We start from the raw sequence: 22,351 nt of genomic DNA, 5'->3' as shown, positions 1-22,351 counted from the left end.
TTGAACGTGTATGCCAGCTGTGGAAGTACTAAAGTTCTGTGTTGTGACTGAGTTGTACTTTCAGTGTAATGAGAGAAACAATGCAAACATGTCTCTATTAAAGCTGATGTGTTCTGTGTGTGTAGAATAAATATTGCTTTTGTAATGGATAATAATTTTTATGCCTATTGGACCATGGTAAAAGTACCCACTATGTGCATGTGAAAAGTGAGGGTTCATTAGAAATTGATATGCATAGTGTTTGTTCATAAGCAAGTTTTGCTTGTACACCACATTCAGGTTGCACAGTATGCCCACAGCAGATGTGATTATATGGGGGAAAGGAGTACAGGAAAAACAACTACTTCCCAGATATAGACAGTATGGGTTTGATGGACCCAGGTGTCTGCAAGTCATGGCTTTGAAAGAGAAGTAGTTGTTTCCATTGGTCCACTGCTAGTGTTCTGTACCTCGGCAAGCCTACACACTTAGACTGATCAAAGCAGTGCAGTCCCTAGTGCTCATTCACTCTCAATAGTCTGCTCTACCTTTGCTTTGTTCCTTTACATATGTCCTTTCCCAAAAGTGGTGGGCACACCAGCATACATAAAGAAACACCACATAGAAAGTCAGTCAGGTGGTTAAAGGCTCTTGCAGCAAGAGTCAGTACTGTAAAGCAATTTTGGTGAGATCCTTTTTCAGTTATAATGGAGTATACACTCCCACCTCCACTGTTTTATGACTGGAGTTGATAGATACAAGTTTGGGAGTGTCCTGCACTGGATTGCGGAAAGCTTGTCCCCTGCAAAAGATATACTTTGAAGTTTGCTGAAAGTGGCTTTCAGTGATTTTGTTTTGCAGTGTTGTCACTCCCTGAAATTTCCTTTGGTGTGTCGACGTGAATCTTACAACATGCACTCTGCTGCAGTGGACGTGGCACATGAAGACTGTAATGTAGCAAAAAGTCAGTCATCTGGCTGATTCTCTGCCTTGGCACAAATCAGTTGCTTATTCATCTGATGTTCCCACATCATTATAGCATGTGATACACAAAGATCTTAAATTCAAAGAGCATGATGGATGCCCAGCATAGTTTTGGCCACACATTAAAAAAAAAAAAAAAAAAAGCAGCAGGACAGCCACTCCACAAATGTAGTCAAGATGGGTAGAGAACCTACAGACCATGGTTGTAAAAGCACAATTTCCATTGCTTGGCTGCTAGCGACCTGTAGTTGTGCCAGCATGCCCACTCAGCTTAGAACTGTATAACCACAAATGCACATCTGCAGTCTGTCTTACTTTTTTATTCCATTATTTGTGGTCTTTCCTCACATTCATTTGAAACCAGTATGTATTGAATAATTTGTGTTTAGTATACATACAGGCATATCCTTGTAGTAAGGTATAGTAGTTTTGCAGGCGTAGGGGGCAAAATGTCTCCCACCCGTAAAGAAAAGCACTAAACCACACAGAAAACTGGTACTATGTAAGCAATGAAGTTGCTGGCTGAGACTTAGAATCGGGGAAAAAAGCACCATGAGCAGTAACCAAACTCTGTTGAGATTTCAAAGTAATCAAGCACTTAATAACATTTAAAAATCAATGCTACTTTTGAAAATAAAAGTATTAGGTAGATGGACATTTTTCACCCTTATTTGGGCTTCAGCAGATATAACTTCATTTACATGGAATCCAGTATTTATATGCTTTAACACACAGTTCATTTATTTGGGCTGGGAACAAAAAATGTAAGCTGTAGGCTTATTGGCCACCATACCATGGGATAGGTCTCATCTTTCACACTTATTCTGTATATCTACTCCTATTGGTAATAAATAGGTTGATTTTAATGTGATGTGTTCCTACCCTACATGGCTAGTGCTAAAGCAAAGCACTATATATAACTCTTGTCACTATGTGCATCCACTGGTATTTCATCTTATCTCTGATGTGATGAGCTGTTATTTACCACAATTAAAATGGACATGCACTAAAAAAATGAGACAGTAAAGTTATAATATTTAAATATTATAGTTTTGTAATCAAAATTCAGTTGGTCTTGATCATGCTGGGAACTTGCTGTCTGATCCAGGGACTGGGAACACCTATCTTGTATCCCAAGCAATGAACCACCCTTTCTGTGGAAAAATTAGTATAGCTACATGTGCCAAAGGACCTGAAAGGGCTCTGCATCTGTTAAGTTTAGGAAAAATTACTGCATTTTTTGACAATGAACCTAATAACATTAAATAAGGAAAGTTTTATCTGATTCCTAATTTGTGTGCTTCAGTTAATAACAGATGTCAAAACATGTAAGATAAAAGAGGTCGGCAGGAACGTGTGTGTCATGAGTCCTATTAATGGTTTGAAGACAAATGACTCCAGTATCATAATAATCATGTGGATATTGTCACACTTTGTTGTGTAGTTCTTGCAGTGGGAATTGTTGAGCCTGCACTGAGTGTTCTTTCATGAAGCTGTCTAAGAAATGTGGGAAGATATGACTGCATGTACTGTCTATTGAAGCTACTTGATCATTATGTATGAGCAATATATTGATCTAACCATATTTAAGAAAAGTAGAGATTAATTAATTATTACAGTACTAAGAAAAACACAGGTAATATAAAATGATAGGTTCACTGTCAATAGGACTACACACTACACCAGAGCAGGATATGATGGTTGTAAATCCAGCACATGTGTGAAGCTATAACTTAGTTATAGGAAATGGTGAATCAAGTCAGAAAAGGAAGGCACCATTGCATCGGGGCACACAACCTGTGCACCAAGTAGTGCATTACAAGAATTTAGAGAGAGAAATCTGGTCGGGTGACTATGCTGACATAAAGGAAAGGTTATATTTTTGGCATTGAGAAGAATCAGCAGTTTATAGCTGTCACTATAACTGATGTAAGTAAAATAAACTCAAGAGTATAATGTGTTTTTGCCTATCTTCCAATAAATAGGTGAGGGTTCATCAGATCAGTGTAGAACAATACCATAACAGTAAGGGCATTCATATGGTTAATTCCACTAAATAATCAGCGTTCACTACATAATAAATACCAGCTTTGTTACTGAACTGCACAATACTTGTGGACCTCTTCTGTCAGTAAGCATTTTGCAGGCTCATAGACTGCAGACTCGGGGGGGGGGGGGTCTATGTAAAGATCTGCCCTACTGTTTATTTTTAATGTGATAACCTCCCTGCCAAGTAGAAAGGATTTTTTTTTTCTTTGCTTTTTAATTCTGCATCTTCTATACCATTTTTTCAGTTCTGTTGATTCAACTTTCCATACACTTTACTTTCTTCTTTGTCACAATTTACACAGTGATAGCATCTCCTATTTGTTTCTTATTTACTCTTCTGCTACCATATGTCAGATTGCTACTTTCTCACTTCATCTTAACCTGGCTTTTACCTCCTGAACTTAATTGTATGCCTACTGTTTCACTGGGGATACAGTTGTTCAGTTGTCTGTACTTCTATCTGTTTGGTCCCCTAGGTCTATTATCACTTGTCACCTCTGTCATTATCTCATTTATTATCTTTCCTTATTCACTTTACTTGTGATTGTATTTACCTTTCTCTTTATTGCTTCTACCTTTTGTCCTGTCTTTAACACCATAGTGTCTGCAAAATGCATTCTGCCCAAACCTCCAATAGTCTGGTGTTTTTCCTTTTGGGGCTTTTATGTGCACACCATCACCCATCTCTCTGCCTTATTGCAGCATAGAAAGGTAGTCATCCCTGAATAATAGCACAAAGTTACCACTTGTACAGGATGACTCTAAACTGATTGTTTATGGCAGACATTTTATTTTTTTTGGGTTTGAACCAGCTCTGTTCAGCCTTGCTCCACTTGGGCTCATTCTGATCCCTATCCTACCCCCAATTCCCACTCACTGACTTATCTTCCTTTTTCATAAAAAAAACCTCTCCTCACACCCACCTGACCTATCACCTCTGTACCACTACTTAAAGCACAGCTATTCATCTCTTCCATCCTATATATACTATACCAATTAACACTTCTCCCTCCTTTAGTCACTCTTCCATTCACATCCTACCTCCCACCTCACAAACACATACCCCAGTAATATCTCTACCAATATTTCACACTGTTCTACATAACAATTGTTTTTGTCCCTTGGTTGTCTATCACCACCTCTCCCTTAGCCCAAACACTTACACATATATTCTTCTTAGACATAGTCCATTTATAGCTGTGCCTTACTATCCCTAGAAAACTCCTTCCACTGTTCCTTCACTTATCTCGCACCTAGTTCTAATCCCCCTTTGTATTTCACTCTGTTACCTACTCTACCCTGTTGTCTTTGCTGCAAAGATGCTTTACAACACTCTCTTTCTCACTCTACTATGTCACCTTAAAGACTACAATACAAAAGTCACACCTAGAATCATCTCACCAACCATCCAACAGCCATAACACTATCTGAGGTTGCCATTTCTAAACTTTCATTTCACCATACCTCTTCAAAGTCTCTATCAATTTCTGCTACAAATGTAGCATTCTTGAACACCAATCAGATCCATCCAAACATAAAAGTAAAAATTACCTCAACAAGAACACCCCCATCTTACCTGTATTCACATAAATATTTCATTGTGGAAACATCTATCCCAATACAGCACCCCTTTCCTCACCCAAAACAAACCATCTCATTAAACATTCGTAGTATGTGTAACAGAATGTCACAACTAGATATCCCAATATACTCCAGATATTCTGGCAATTACCAAAGGTAGCTAAAACCCTGCACAAAAGACACTGACGTACTATTCTCTGGGTAAAATATCACAAGAACAAACCAAACTTAAAAAAAGCTGGGGGTATAGCCATCTTATACTCCAACTTATATAAACTCAGTCTTCAGCAATAGTATTTCTAAATTCCACAATGCCAAAATACTCACATCTCAAATATTAAAAGACATGTTTGTATCATTGCTGTCCATATCCCCTCTGAAACAATATAAACAAGCTGGAAGATATCCCACACTGGATATCCAGTACTATTCTTAATGAAAAAAAAAATCATATAGGGAGACATAAATATTGGTGGGCAAAACATTATTTCCCACTTTCCCAATGCCAGTATTAAACTATATGCTTTACACAGCTAATCACCTCATCCACTAGATGAAATGTAACTTGACAAGAGCTCCACCCTAGATGGGATAATAGTTTCCAACCCCCACAAATACAGCACATCAGGAATCCTTACAGACTCCCTTAGCTCCCATCTCCCCACTTACACACACAATAATAATTCATCATGTCAAATAATACAACTCTAAATGGACCAATAATCACACAAAGTTCAGATAAACCCCACAGCCCATTAACTTGTCTAATCTAAAATCCTCCACCAAATGAAGCAGTCCTCACTTACAATAAAACATTCTTAAATATTCTAAATAACTTAGAACCCTTTAGAAGAAACAGTTAAAGCCAACCATGTCCCCAGCTATTTAACAACACTAGAAATCTTATACATGAGAGAGAAAGCCTGGAAAAAATCATGAATGAACAACACCAAAACTTCTGCAGGTGTTTAAAGAAATTCAAAACCATCCAAAATAAACAGGTAAACAAAAAAGTAACATTGCAATAATTTGCAGAACTACCACAGACATAATAATTCTTGTCTTCCATCAAATAGGTAATCCATCCAGGGACAAAAAAAAAAAAAGTCCTTCACCTAACCATTCCCCACCTGAAATTACTGTTCAGTTTAATACCAGCATATAGCATAGCTGCTCTTACAAAAAACAGCCCTAACATCCATTATATGCCTGTCCCACTACTACACCTTTTAGCTTAAAAACTCTACTTTCTATATAAAAAATTACTTCACAATCTCAAACCATGCTTACCATCCACTAATAACCCCTATCCTAAATTCTCAAGATGGCAGCCAATGCTATAGCCTACCCAGTATCAGTCCTTGTAAATAGGTCATTGCGATAATAGTAAATTTCTTCCCTCTGGAAAGTCACATCTGAAGTCAGTGCATAAAGGGGGGGGGGGGGCTCAGTAGAAATATCCATCTTTAAACCCATCACCATCCTAGTCCAACGTGCATAAATATTGGAAAAAGTATCCACAAGCAACTTCTTCAACAACAGCTCTTGACACCTATACAATATAGCTTCTGCCAAGCACATTGTACTACCACTACCCTCATATCCTTGCAAGACACCATCAAAAAAAGCTAGGGACAGTGGTAAATTTGTCTTCCCCTGGCCTCTCACACTCCACTCTCACCTGGTTCAGAAGCTATTTGTCTGATAGACAACAGTCTGTTTAATATCTCTGCATCCTGTCCCCTTTATTACCAGAGATGTACCCAGGGTTCTATTCTCTGAATCCTACCATTTAATATATTCACCAACAATCTCTATAGTTCTTCCCAACAGGTCTCTCACTATACGCAAATGATTCAGCTTTCATTTGCTCCTCTGACAGACCAAACCCATCTTCAACATGTAATGCAAGAAGCCTTTAACTCCATTGAAAGTTGACTCCAACATGCTCAACTACTGAACTAATCCTTTTTTTTCCAACTCATATAGTCTTGACAAAAGTAACTTCAAAATCACCTCCCTAAACAACACTGATGTTGAAGTAGCATCTCATACTAAATTGTTTGGCACAGCAATAGATGACTGCCTTAAATTTGAATATATATTCTAAATGCAATAAAAAAAAACACATGCACCAAAAGTCAGGAATGTTCTACAGAACAAAAAACTTACAGCTAACCCCAAAGTAACCGTGGCTAACACTTACCTACTACCATCAGTTCTATGTGGAACAACCATCCTTACAAACATCTTTAAAAACTAAACTTGAGCAATGCTATAACAAGACTGCATGCTTTGCTATAAACAAACCCAATCACAGCCAACACTATACTACACTAAAAGAAGTAACTGGCTAGGACTACCTTACCATCTTACAAACACACAATTTATCACAGCACAAAAATACTAAATAATTCTTCAACCTGCTCAGCTCCTAGTACAATTCTCCAAAATTACACCCTACGGTGTCCTTTAAGATCAAATGATAAGTAGCTCCTTATCATACACAAACCAAAAAACAAATCTTCAGGACAGTTCTTATATATTGTAATTCTGTAGGAAAAACCTGAACTCACTCACTGTAGCAATCAGGCCATCACCTAACCAACACATTTCAAAACTTTTTCATGAATATTCCTAACTAATTTATGTCTCTTCTCATGTGTACACCAGGCTAGTCCAATCCCATAATCCATTTTTTGTTCTTCATCCCACCTCCATCTTCTAAAATAAGTTTTATCTCCCACTATACATTCTCATAGCCATCCTATCCCTTCACTTCCTCCACCTACAATCTTTTGTTTTTTTTTTTGACATACTATCCCTCTTCCCTACTTTTTTTTTTTTTTTACCATCTCATGTTCCACTACTGAAAATCATACTCACTTGCTATGCTAGTAAAATACATATCCTTCAAATACTTGTTTGTAATTTGTAAGCCCCTTTCCCTATTAACTTTCTCTTCTCATGAATACATATACCCTCCTTTACTAATCAATCTTTGCGCACTGTCATCTCTGACGCTCATTGTCAGCTCAGTAAAAATTATTTTCTCTACTAACCACCATCTCTTTTGAATTAATGTTATTTCCCCACTTATCCCACCTTTGCTTCTGTCTGTCTCTCTTCACCTCTTCCAGTTTAAACACACAGCTTAGTTCTCTCACAAGACAATTTTGCTATTTATTTGGTTACTCTGTATTATATTGTATTGTGTTGTATTATACTTGCAAAAATGAAAACCTTTACAACTCCATATTATATTGCACCTGTAAAAAATTTGCTTTCATCTAATATGTTGGAGCTTTTCTCCCCAGGCCTGTGCTGAAAATGGTTCATTTCCAAGTAAATAAATGTGTATAAACTGGATGTTGAGGCCAGAAGAAAACAAAATTAGCAATTTTAAATGAGTATATGAGAAATAATATTAAATTCTTGCATAACTTCTTGAAAGAAAGTCTTAAAACTCATACTTAGTAATATTATTACTAATGTATACACTGGAGATTAGATTGAAAAAAAACACTGCTTCAGAAAATAGTATTACATATAAATCTATAAGTGCTTCTAAATCTGTGATATTAACTTAACTATTAATTTCTTCCCGGTGCTGAATTCCTACCTGAATGTAATACTAGTTAGTAATAAAGAAATGAGAACAACATTAACTGTTTGTTATGGTCCATTTTTCTAAAGTTCAAGTGCAGCTTTGTGTTCATTCCTAGATGTCAGTAAACCTTTCGGCAAATCTGCCACTATAGTTCCTTTTTCCTCAAGTGTACCTCTTGTGTTGCCTTTCAGTGGGCTGGTTATTACTTTCTGTATGCTACAGGGCATGAGCTTTTCAAAGTTTCTGCAGCTTAGAGCATGTCTGACTATGGGCTTATTAAGATCTTTCAGTCAGGTGTCCAACAAGTTTTCAATGACCTTTATCTTTAAGGCATTAATAATATTGCCTATATAGAATGCTCTACATGCTGTTCAGCTGGCCCTGTAAATTATAAACTTACTTTTGCATTCATCTCTCCCTGTGCTGCAATCTCTCTCTTTTTTTTTTGATTTAGGACAAGAAAAGCCGGTTCTATGTCTCATAAAGTCACAACATCTGCATCTTAGAGATGTGCAAGGACAGGTGCCAGCATTTGTATTCATGGTGGGCTCAGTGTTTCCTTCTACCCAGCTCATAATATATCACATTTTATGATAGATGAAAGTAAGGTCTGTTTTTGTCATTTACAACATAATGTGTCAGGCTAACACCATTGTGTCATCTTACTTCCACTATAAACTTGAAAGCCATGGACATAGACTTTTTTTTGCTAATCTTCTCTGACTTAAAATTGCTATTTTAATGCCTGCTTAAAAAAAAAAAAGAAAAGCCTTATACAGGGACCTAAGATAGTCTGGGCAAATCAGCCTGACTGATTATTTAAAGATGTTTGCATTTGTGTTATTGATTCAGCTAAAAAAAACCTTTGAAATATATCCCCCACACACATAAGGTTCAGTTTGGTTATAATAATAATAATAAGCCTTGTTGGTTATACCAGCACATTGCTGAAAAAACGTGAATCTAATATAACAGAACTCTTTGTAATATTAGTTGGTTTGAAATCATCTTTTGGCAACAGTAACAAGAATAGACTTTCATGGATTATATATAACAGAAAAGGAATTCCCCAATAGCAGCTTTACATTCATTCACCTGGGCAAAGGTTTGTAGGAAAGGCCACAGTATTCAAAAATACCAATTAATAAAGTAGGCACACAAGGCAAGGCTGCTTTTTAGCATCATGATTATTCGTTAACTATATTAGTTTTTTTGAGGACTTGGGGGGAAAAAGAAAATATAGATCTTTCAAGAGTAGTTGGAGATGACGTGTTATAGGCTACACAGATAACGTAATTCTCATTTCTACCTCACAATCACCAATGCTTCGACAAGTAAAATACTTAAAGATGATGTTATTGAAACTTCCATCAGTGTGAGTAAAAAAATGATGTACAGCAAGTTGAAAAGCAGCTTTTAAATGTGTGCTTATGGGTGCACAGAAGAAATAAAAGATTTTACCTGCTTAGGAATATTGTGTAGTAATAACGGTTCAGGGTATGAAGGAATATCTGAAAATGAAAATAGAAACAATATGTAAAGCACTGACAAAGTTTTAGGTAGAATGTCTCCGCTTTAATGATGAATGCCTTAAAAATAGAGATTTATGTCCTTATGGCTTATGTTGCTGAGGTTTGTCCAGTGGACAACCATGGGGGTACTCCTCAATCCTTCATAAAGATAAGTTAAAAATATCTTACAGTTATTTCTGTCATGGCCAATGATATACATTAGGAATGAATTTGTTTTTTTTAAATGGGAAGACTGACCAAATAAGATTAACAGTGAAATTAAATAATCACTGAGGTATGGCGAGAGAAAGACTGAAGTGGCATCCAGAGGACATCATGAAGAATACTCTTTTCAGCTTAACTCAAAGGATCCTTAAGGAATAGGGTTTGAAATACCTTAACATCAATTAGAAATGCACTTCCACATAAGGCAGGTCATTAAGAATTTTGGAGGGTTAGCAAAGCTTAGGAAAATCAAACGTGTCAGCATAATCATGTGGACTATGTTTGGCCTTGCTCACACAGATCTGAGGTAGCTTATATTAAATACAAATTGAATGCGTTTTATTGCAGTGTGTGAAATGCATGAACAAGGAAGAAGGGAAATGATGCTCTTCTGATAACATAAGTATATTAGATTTGGCACATGTAATAGTAAAATGCCTTCTATACAATGTAATATGGAAGTACCTCTTTTCAGGTATTTTTGGCCCAGATTATAACAGGGAGATTGTAATGGATCAAGGAGAAGTAGTTGCCACTTTCTTTACCACTGAGGATGAAGACGCTACACATTGGCAAAAAGATTATTTGTATGTTGTGCAGGAAATTAAGAGTTAATGATGTCAGATGGATGCTGTTCTAAGTTGTACATAACTTTTATAATAAACTTGATTTCATCCGTATACTGACTAAATCAAAGCTGACGGTGGAATCCAGCTGTTGCTTTATCTATTGATACCTCACACAGTGGAGGTTGAACTGAGTCTTTTTGCAACAACACCATTGAACAGAGACTGCATGTAATATAGCCTGTTATAACACAACAAGCCATATAGTGCATTCTGCCAATTATTGCAGTGAAAGGACTGCTGAATTTTTTTGAACCAGCATCTCATCATTTATTCAGTTATAGCAAAACATCCACCGAGTAAGTCCATTCCCAAAATACATGAAATAAGTACTGCCTGTATTCTGGTTGTCTTGTTACATATGTGTGCACATGGACAAGGTCAGCATCAATGATAGGCATACAGCAGATGTCCACTTTCTGTACCATAGAAAGTGGATGAGTGATGGGCATACAGCAGATGTCCACTTTCTGTACCATAGAAAGTGGGAGAGTAATGGGCATACAGCAGACATCCATGAGTGAAGGGCATACAGATGAAAGTGGATGAGTAATGGGCATACAGCAGACATCCACTTTCTGTACCATAGAAAGTGGATGAGTGATTGGCATAACAGCAGACATCCATGAGTGATGGGCATACAGCAGAAAGTGGATGAGTGATAGGCATATAGCAAATATCCACTTTCTGTACCACAGCCTGCAGTATTTCAGTTAGTCTCCTTGGCAGTGAACATGTATAATCCCTCTGGGTACATCAAATCTGTAAAGTCTTTCCTGAATCCATGATCACAGGTCTAATGTTCTCCACAATTTCATCAATATGAATGTTTTTCAGACATTGATCCCAGAAATCATTGCACATTTCATCAAGCATTGTCTGTGATCCTTATGCTTTATATGGTATAGTCTTAACGGTTTTGTTTCCTTGTTATTACCTTGCATATGTGAAGTATGATTGACAGCCGGTGTGACTGCCAGAATACCATTTATTCCATAACTTACTGCAAGCTATACTATTCACAGTGGGGAACTATTGATCAGCCATATGAAGATCCATAAAGACAAAAAAAAAAAAACAACTACCCAGTGTATATGTCCGAAGACATAGCCTTGGAACATGCAACACTAAAGCAATATTTTTGCAGTGGGGCTGAGCCCCCCACACCACACCCCCTCTAACTCTGTGATTACACAATACCATTGAATGGACATATTCCCCAAACCCAGTATTAAAGTGATCTTGCACCAAAGTCAGTCAACTTTCCATTCGACTAAATTAAGCAGGCAGAAAAGCTTACGTTTTCACAAATTGACCAATTTAGCTGGACTCTTGCACGCACGCACACACGCACACACACACATATATATATATATATATATATATATATATATATATATATATATATATATAAACAGCTAGCGATCCAAACCTCAGCCAAAGTCGTCAATTTGTTTGCCAAGAAATACAGAGTTCTATGTCAAAAGATGAAAAATTCTTTATTATAGGTAAGCGCTTTTGTGGTGCTGCTCACACCACTTCATCGGACCTTTTACAACCATGCATCACAGTACTCTATACAAAAATTTGAATCAGCCCATTAACTTAATTGATTCAATTAATTAAATTAACATGTTAATAACCCATAATAAACTTCTATCAAAGCAATGCATAGGGTGCACAAGCTCAAACTACTATAAAAACATATTTAAGAAATGCATATATAACAAATGTGTATGAGTGTAAAGACACAATAAAAACTGATAAAAAACACTTATAAAACTCATGTATGCATACTTTTAGACCAGTGCATTCATACAAAGAAAAAAAAAAAAAAAACAAATACATACAAACATTTCTCCCTCTCTGCACCTAACCAAACTACTATATAAACATATATAAGAAATGCATATATAACAAATAACCATATGTGTATGAATGTAAAGACACGATAAAATTCATAAAAAACACTTAAAACTCATGTATACATACTTTTAGACCAGTGCATTCATACAAAAATAAAAATATAAAACAAATACATACAAACATTTCTCTCTTTCTGCACCTAACCAAAAGGGTGCTTAGGTATTTATTATATAACTGTTCCAAATGACTTTTGTATGATCAAATCAAAGGCCTATTCCACAAGACAGGCTTAAGGGGGATGCTATCATTTAGCCCCTGACCCCTGTCTGCTCTCAATCTAATAATCCAACATGTCTCAGAAGTCTCCGTTCTGTTTATTATGTCCCCCCTCTATCATTTTCTCTTATTGATTCTATCACTTGGAAGCTAAATGTATGCTCAGGCCCCTTACTTTGCACATGCTTAGCCAATGCATTTGTCACATTCTGGTTCCTAATGTATAATAAATGTTCTCGTATCCTGAACCTCAATTCCCTGTTAGTTTTTCCTACATAGAAACTCAAACAAACATTACACACTGCTATATATACTATGTTCTTGCTATTACAGGTAGCTTGAACATTAAACACATTCTCTAACTGTGTCAGGGTGCATGAAATTATTACTGGCATCTATGTAACTGCACTGATTACATCTAGTGCATGGTAATGTGCCCTTTTTGGTAGTAACGTTTCTGCTTGATGTTTCTTTGGCTTCTATTGGATAACATAAACGTCTCTTCAGAGACTTTTTGTTTTTAAAGGAAAAACTTTTTTTTCTCCTATCTCTCATGTTGGGATCATGTGTCAAAATGGGCCAGTGCTTCCTAATGACTCCTGTTATTAGGGACATTTTACTTGAATATTGGGTAGGTACTCTCAGGGCTTTCTTTTTTACTATAGGGTTCATAGTTGCATTATTCCTATTATCAGAAAAGTAGGGCTTCCCAGTGGTGTCTCTTAACTTGGCACTCTCATCTATTATGCCAGTTGTAATGTGGTCAGTGTAATCCCTCTCTCTAAATCTCTGTCTCAGGTCAGTGATCTCTTGGTCAAAGTCCTCGTCCCTTGCTGTTAACCTAGATGCTCTCAGTGTTTGCCCCTTTTACAACATTTTTAAAAATGTGTCTAGGGTGCATGCTCTCTCGATGCAAAATGGTATTTCTATGACACTCCTTACGATATAACTTAGTAGTTATTTGGCCCTCATTTGTCTTAAGCACCTTCACATCTAAAAACTCCACTTCCTTACCTGAAACCTTCATTTCAAAGGTTAGAAAGGATGTATTGGTGTTAGGATTATGGTAAAACCTGTCAAGTTCTTCCTGGCTACCATCCCATAACAAAAAAAAAGGTCATCTACAAAACGCTTGTAGAATATTATCTGGTTCCAAGTGCCATTACTTATACTGTTATTCTCCCATAAGACCATGACTAAATTTGCGTAGCTGTTGGCACTAGAAGTGCCTTTGGCCACCCCTTCTTTTTGTAAATACAAAACGTGGTCAAATAACATAACACTGAGCACCTGCTCCATCAATAGACAAATTAATTCTATTTTTGTCTGTGTGCCATCCTTTGTTAAATATTCCCTTAACATATCAACCCCCAAGTCATTGGGAACTGATGTGAAAAGGGAACGAACATCCAACGTAACCAACTTCACATTATCCAGATTTAAGTTAGTACTTTTCAAAAAAATCATATAATTGGTTTAAGAACAGTTTGGTATCCCTTAAAATAGTTACATTCTTGTCTACTAATGTTCTTAATGTTTTCTCCAAATATATGGATATTGGTTCTCTTGCCCAATTCTTACCTGAGACTATGGGACTTAGGGGGGTTCATTGGGTTCTTGTGTATTTTGGGAACCCCTTGAATAATAGGGGTAAGAGGGCTATTCACTTTAAAGTAATTATACAAGTCTTCAGTTATCCAAATATCTAGTAAACACTCATATAGCACATTTTCCAGTTTCATTAAAATACTTTCCTTCTGTTTAGCAGTAATGGTTTCATACACTTTAACTTCATTCAACATTTCTTTCATTTTAGTGTCATAGTATCTTTTGTCCATAATTACTATGGGTGCCCCTTTATCAGCTGGTTTTAGTACAATACTTTTGTCATTCTTCAAGTCATGTAAGGCTTTATATTCCCCTCTAGACATGTTACTAAAAAAGGCTGTGCGCTTCTCATTGTCTAATAATTCAAATATTTCTTTTTCACATAAGCTACTAAATACAGCTACAATGGGGAGACTAGGAGGGATGAATGTACTAGTTTTTTTAAAGACAGTCATTTCCTGGTCACTATTGTTCCCAAACAAAAGTCTTAGCAACACATTCCTGCTAAACATTTTCAAGTCTGTTATACTGTCAGTTACCTCTGTAGTTTGTGCAGGTATGAATGAAAGGCCTCTGTTCAGCATCTTCATTTCATCCTGAGTCAGTGTTCTACTAGAAATATTCCAGACTAGGGGTCTGTCATTCTGTTGCTGTACTATCCCTTCTTTGATGTCCTCTCGTTCGATATTGCCTGCTGCCCTTTTCTTTTGAATCCACCTCTGCAGCGTGATCTGCCCGTCTGGGATCCTTGCTGAGCTGGCGTTAACTTCATTGGAAATAGCTGAAAAAAAATTTCTTCCTGGGGAAGTTTTCCCTTCAATAAATCCTTTGTTGAGGTAGATGGTAGTATTGATGCCATTTTTAAGTTATTTGTGGTCATTTCCGTTGTTTCCTCGCCGTTTATCTTCTCACTTATATTGTTTTCACTTTGCATACAAGAAACTGTCTGCTGTTTAGATAAACCAACTGAATTTGCCTTCGGCCTTGCCCCCAAGATGCCCTGTACATTGTTTATATGTGATGTCACTGAATGGCCGTCTTCTATATTATTTAAGGTGGTTCCTCTGTTGTTTGCAGGTTCGATATGCGTTCGTGGCCATATGAACACATGGCCTTCCTTAAAATCCCTTCTATGTCATTCTAATTTGCCAAGTGTCTGTCTATAGTCTTTTTTCATATAAAGAGACCAAATCCATTATGTTGGTTAATTTCTCATCAACCAGGGCAGATGGGTAATTATTATATAGTTCTTGCCAAGTTAGAATTTTCTCTCTGCTGGCTTCTTCATCTTCTCCTGTATATTCAATAATAAGCCTCATGTAATTGAAGCTTAATTCCAAATTGAGTTGTTGCCATTTTGAAAGCATTTCTGGCATCCTATCTCCCTGTATTGGCATTTTTAATATTCTAAGGCCACGAGGTATAACTTTGTATTTCAGGAAAGCTTCCAGGTGGAATCTTTCAGCTTGCAACCTCTTTATTTTATAAGGTTCATCCTCTAACTTATGAACTTCTCTCAAAGAGAAAAAGTCAGTGTCTTTATGCCTTACTTGTAAATTTTCTGAAGGTTGTTCTGTAACCAATAAGGGATTAACTGTGCACTTCATGAATCCCATAAAATCCTTTTGTGCTTTGCTGGTTTGTTCTCCATGAATTCCTGAAGCATATTCCAACTGTATAACATCACTTGTGCTAGTAGTACTGTAACACTTTAGGTTTCCTTCAGCCATCTGGCACTAACCACGACTGAGAAAATATAAAATGAACAGTTCCTTTAGGTCACAGTTAGTGTAAATGAATCACCACTAACTTCCAAAATTATTTGTAAACCACAGAAAAACAGCTAGCAATCCAAACCTCAGCCAAAAAAGTAACCATTGTTTGCCAAGAAATAGAGTTCTATGTCAAAAGATGAAAAATTCTTTATTGTAGGTAAGCGCTTTCATGGTGCTGCTCCCACCACTTCATCAGACCTTTTACAACCATGCAACACAGTACTCTATATACAAAAATTTGAATCCGTCCATTAACTTAATTGATTCAATTAAATAAATTAACTTGTTAATAACCCATGAAAAACTTCTATCAAAGCTATGCATAGGGTGCACAAGCTCAAACTACTATAAAAACATATTTAAGAAATGCATATATAACAAATGTGTATGAGTGTAAAGACATACACACAAATAGATTAGTTGTGATTCAGAATTTTACATTTTCAAAAGACTAAACATTCTTTCCTTGCTTTACCTCCTTATGCCAGCTGCTGTGTGTACCAGATTGTGATACACTGGAGACTGAGAATTTGCCCTTTTCCTGCTGTTGTGCAATCTTTGAGTTGGTATATATAAGTAGCAGTGGATGTGGGGGTGCTACTCCTGCATAAAAATGTTTTATTTTTTATTATTGTTTTGTGCTTTGATCTAAAAAGATAATTTTTTTTCTTTGCTCATGTGAGCATTTACTTTTTCATCAGGTAATTGTGTGTGTGTATGTATGCATATAGCTCTCAACCTTCTATCTCTAAAATGAGGAATACTACCTCTCATGATGTGCAACAAAAAACAATTGCTAACAGCTTACTAATACCTTCAACTAGGAAGCTCATAGAATGGCTAAAATGTGCTATTTCTTTTTTTACTTACAAAAGGTTCTTTGAATGAATTGGTATGATTCAGTTCTATTTACCATGATATTAGTTACAAAAGTTTCTAACACTGAGTATGTAACAAACCTTTTCATAGGTAGGTACTAGGCTATTGACCATAGGGCCTATATAAGCCTAGCCAAAAAGATACCCTGGCTTTCGCCACCCAAGAAAATTATTTTCCTGTGCTCCTGTCAAGCAGAGCCACAGAGGTGATCCCCGGGGTGTATTTCCTATTTCCCATCCAATCATCAAGATTTTTCTTGAAAAGTGCTAATGAGGAGCTTTGTTTGATATAGATAGGTAGTTTGTTCCAGAGTATGGGAAGTCTCTTGGACAGGAATCTATCCCTCCAGCATGTTCTGTTTATTGTGATGACATGGTTTATGTCCCTAGAGCGTGTAGCTCAGAGGGAATGGAATTTCTTTAAGTGGAGCATGTCCAACAGCTCTGGGTTTGACATAGCTATGTATGTTAGGCAGAGATCACCTCTGAGTAGGCAATATGCAATGGAGTAAAGCTGGAGTTTTTTGAGATGGTCTGCATAGGGCATCTGTTTGAGGCCGGTAATCCTCTTTGTGAGGTATTTCTGTGGCCTTTCCAGTTGTAGTAGATGTCTTGTGAGGTACATACCAAAAGGGGCATTGTACTCTATAATGGGTCCAAAGAGAGATGAGTAGAGGGGAGCAATGACCTCTTTTTTCGTGGATGAGAAACATTTTGTGATGAGGTGTGCCACGCAGAAGGATTTCCTGACTACTGTGGCGATGTGATTATCAAAGGAGAGACTACTGTCCACCTGTGTCCCAAGGTCTCTTATCACACTTTTGGTGTTAAGTAGACTACCACCTATGTGGTAGCTCATGGGTACAAAGTTTTTGCCAAAGGGGATGACAATGCACTTTTTGGCATTGAGCTTGAGGCCATGGCTTTGATACCAGGCATCTGCCTCAGTGAGGCCCTTTTGTAGGATGTCCACATCATTAGGAGTTCCGATTATGGCTCCTAGTTTGCAGTCATCTGCGAACTTCATTAGCCAAAGACTTTCTGTGTTTGCCTGTACTTCAGAAAAGTAGATACCAAACAGGAGAGAACCCATGACTGAACCATGTGGTACTCCACTTGTCACTGGTCTGAAGTCGGATTTGGAGTCTGCTACTTTCACAGTGTGGGTTCTGTCAGTGAGCCAGTTGGCAACCCATCTTGTGACATAGGGATTTATACCTAGTTTAGTGGGTTTATCTATAATTCCAGAATGGGGGATGGTGTCAAAAGCCTTGGCAAGATCTAGATAGGCTGTGTGAACCACTTTACCATTGTCTATGGCTTTGGTGACTGTTTCAAAGAAGTCTATCTAACATGACTCGAGCTTAGATTTTAAGTTGCTTTGAATGTTAGTGAACAAATGGGCACTGTAGAAAAGTGAAGGAAGCAAATAGGATAGTGCAAGGGCTTGTCCAGCGGTGGGTGTGAGGTACTATTTATGCTTATAGAGGGTGCCTAGTTTCTGATGGATTTTTTTTATGCAGTTTTGGATGTGTAGATCAAAGGTTAAGTGTTAATCTATTATAACTCCTATAAGTTTAGTTTGTGATACTGCTGTAATGCAGGTTTTGTTTTTTGAACAGATATTAAAATCTGCTCTATTTAGGGGGGTGAATAGAAGCAGGTTAGTTTTGCTGGAGTTAAGGGCTAGATGGTTGTTATTCATCCATTTCTCAGTGATTGAGAAAGCATGTTGGGTCCTAGCTAGAAGTTTGTCAGCAGAGTCAGCAATGCAGATAATGGTCGAGTAGTCTACATACTGTATTACAGGATTTAGGGGGCGGGTGGAGTGGAAGTCATTAATGAATATGCTAAAAAGGAGAGGTCCCAATATGGATCCTTGGGGAATTCCTGTGTGTATATTGAGAAATGATGAGAAAGAGTGGAGTCATTTAGTGGCTTGCTGTCTGTTGGTTAGATAATCAGAGAACCAGATAAGCATGGGAGGATGACATTCCCAGATTGGATAGCTTTGCCAGTAGTAAGGGGCGTGATATGGTGTTGAAGGCTTTGAAGAGGTCCAGAAAGAGAGAGGAGACAATTTTTCCAGTGTCCCCTGCTTGGGTCACAGTTTCCATGAATGATAGGCGTGCAGTGGTGTGATATGGGTGGAATCCATGTTGGGGTGGGGATATATTATTTTCCATTAGGAAATTTAGGAACTGAGCATGGATGGATTTCTCCATGATTTTGGACAGTGGGGAGAGTATTGGAATTGGTCGGAAATTGGTAAAATCTATGTTAGGGTCACCTTTGTGAAATGGGTGTATGTAGCCTTTTTTCCAGATTACAGCTACATGAGACTCTTGGAGGGATCTGTTGATTAATATGCTAATGGTGTAGGCTATAGATTTGGCTGACATTTGTAAGTAATCTAGGGGTAGGTTATCTGGAGTGATTGTACAGGGTTTTAGTTTGAATAGTAATTTGCGAATGATAGCTTTGGGGTGTAGGGGAGAAGGAAAAGCATGCACTGGGGTGGTAGTGTGAAGGTTGCATGAGTGTATGTTTGCTAGCTTTAGAATTTGTTTGTGGAAAGGTGGCAGAGAGTTTGGAGATGGTGTCTATGAAGTGTGTGTGTGTTGTGCTATTTCATTGGAGGATTTGTCTGGATGTGGGCATGGGCTGTTTTTGGTACCTGCATGCAATAAACTAGAGATGATATGCCAAAATTTCTTAACATTGTTTCTGTTTCTGTTTTGGGATATGAGGTAGAAGTTTTTCTTATCTCTGATTATGAAGTGTTTGGCTTGATTTCGGAGTTGTTTTAAATTCTAGGAGGTGAGCAGGACTTTTTGGTTTTATGCCAGAGTTTCCAGGCTCTATCTCTGTTTGTCATAAGTTGTTTTGTGGCTTTAGTTAGCCAGTTAGCATGGTTGGTTTTGATTTGTTTTACTCATAGAGGAGCTAGGTTATTTAGACTATTTAAAAATGTAGTATTGAATAGTTCAACTACCTCGTCTAAGGGTAGCACTTTTAGGGCACTCCAGTCTATTTGTAGGAGGTTGTTTAAAGTTGCTGAGCTGAATTTGGATAGGTTCCTGGTTAGTTTATTCTGGTGGGTATTGTGGGTGGGGGAGTATTTCCAAACGATATAAACAGGCAGGTAATCACTTATGGTTTGAGGTAATGTGCCTCTAACTAAAAGAGTTATTATTTTTACTTATCAAAATTAAGCACAGACTAGAAGTATTCAGATATAAGTTTGCTTCCCCAAATCTACTATATTGCCATTCCATAGCAAAAAATATATCGCCCATAAATGTTGCATAAATAGTATGCTGGAAGAACTATTTAAAAGAAACTAGACAATCTTCCCACTGACACCACATAGGACAGCTTGGCCAACATTGCAGAGAACGGTAGACTATGAACAACTAAGCAGGATTTACAAACTGATCTATAGCAACAAACACAATCATCTGAAAGGTCAATTCATCACATAACACTCTCACCATAACATAAGGTGTCTCACTCAATTCTGAGAAAAAGTTCTGTATAATGATTGATGCAGCAACACCAAAATTATGGCCTATACCTTTATCATACATTCAGCACTGTACATCATTCCCAAGTTTCAAGGAGAAATGTATAAAGCACCTTAACTCATCAAATTCCTGCAAATGTCAAGGTGCCACTTATCCAATGAGCCATAGACAGTTCAGCTGTCTATAATGTACATTGGGCTATATTAACATCTGGGTGCCCTCTCAGAATTTCAAGACTTTTCAATATGAGTACCAGCAGTCTGAAAAAAGTAAATGCAATTTTCAGAATAGAACGATGAGGTGTGAAGCTTGCTGTTAGACATATATAGGATTTCTTGCAGGGGAATAAACCCCCTGCAGCCCCTGATGAGGGTGCTGCACCCAAAAGCTCCAACTACTTTACTGACTCCAAGGTGACTATACCAAGGAGAAGAGGGAATACTTCTAGATACAATCATTTCAGAGTTGTATATTTCCCTGTAATTGCACTTAAATTCTTGCTGTTTCAAGGAGCATGTTTATAGTTCTTAAACATGCTATAGGAAGCCTTGACATCTCATTAAATTATTCTATGATGACTGATTAACAAAATTAAAATGATAATTGCATAACGTATGCTTTGGTCTCCCTTGTAAGTGTATGCCGACCTTGGTAATCTCACTTTCTGCTCTGTTATGGCTACGCAGGTCATGCTTTTCTCCTATTGCATGTTTTTCGCTTTGAAAGAATCTGACATTCTGCTCCATTATGGCTGGTCAGGCAGCTGTTTTCTATGTGCTTTTAACTGTGACGTTTCGTAGGTTGATGATGTCAGTGGAGAATAACATATATTTGTTTAGTTTTTCATCGAAATAATAAATATTTTATTAATTTACTGCTTAGTTCACACACAGCAGTGATTTTCATTTTGCACTAGAGATCAAAATTACTAGTGTTAAATCATGTTACAATTGTATTCTTTTCCATTCTCTCTGAGTATTTTAAGCATACTACTGTTTGTGCATTCTCACTGAGTAAACCTTTTTGTTTTGCTTGCTGTGTTGAGCAGGGTCAAACGATGTAAACGACTGTTATATTGTTTAATGTAGTAAGTTGTTATTCCCTGAAGCACCCATGCAAAAGGTGCTTTTGTCTGAATATCATTTATCTAGATACCAACCTAAAATAAATATTTTTTCATTATTTCAGCTTCAGCATATACTGTGTTGCTATGCTGCTTAATCAGTGTAACTTGTATAGTAGCTGTTTCATGTTTTTTTTTTCTAGTAGCACAATGCAAAATAGAATATCCTAGGTGAACCTATTAAAATTGAAGTGCTGTGCTTCTGTTTTGTAAACTAAATTAAGAATTTTTCTATCTAATATTTTATCAAATGCATGCTAAAATTACCACTTCACTTAAAGGATTGAACAGGTACTGTAAGAAAGTTGTCTTAAAACTTTGTTTTTTAATTTGGAGAGTTGTTATGAGTCTAAGTTCAATATGGCTTCTTATATCATCATAAAAGGCATTTTGCTATCTTCTCTGAACTCAGACATTTTCTTGGCAGACACACCTCACCCCCAAGAAAACGTTTATTGCCAGCTGTTGGGATTGGGAAGCATTTACAGACTAGCTGCTACAGTTTATTCTGTGAGAGCTCCAGCCATGTTTACCACTCAGTAAGCCTTATCTGATAATGTTTCTTTCTCCTTTTCCCTATTCAGAAATGGTTTCCCACCTCACAGCCTAACCCAACAATTAACTGCTGTAATTGTCCACCCACAGTAGTACAGTGGTGCAGTGATTAGCACTGCTGTCTGAAAGAGTTTGGTTCTTCAGTTCAGTTCACATCCCTACTGGATCACCTTCTGTG

Source organism: Protopterus annectens, chromosome 8.part1 (assembly GCF_019279795.1).
Source record: "Protopterus annectens isolate FY-2018-M chromosome 8.part1, PAN1.0, whole genome shotgun sequence".
In the NCBI taxonomy this organism is placed as follows: domain Eukaryota; kingdom Metazoa; phylum Chordata; order Ceratodontiformes; family Protopteridae; genus Protopterus; species Protopterus annectens.
Note: the sequence above shows the minus strand (reverse complement) of the source record.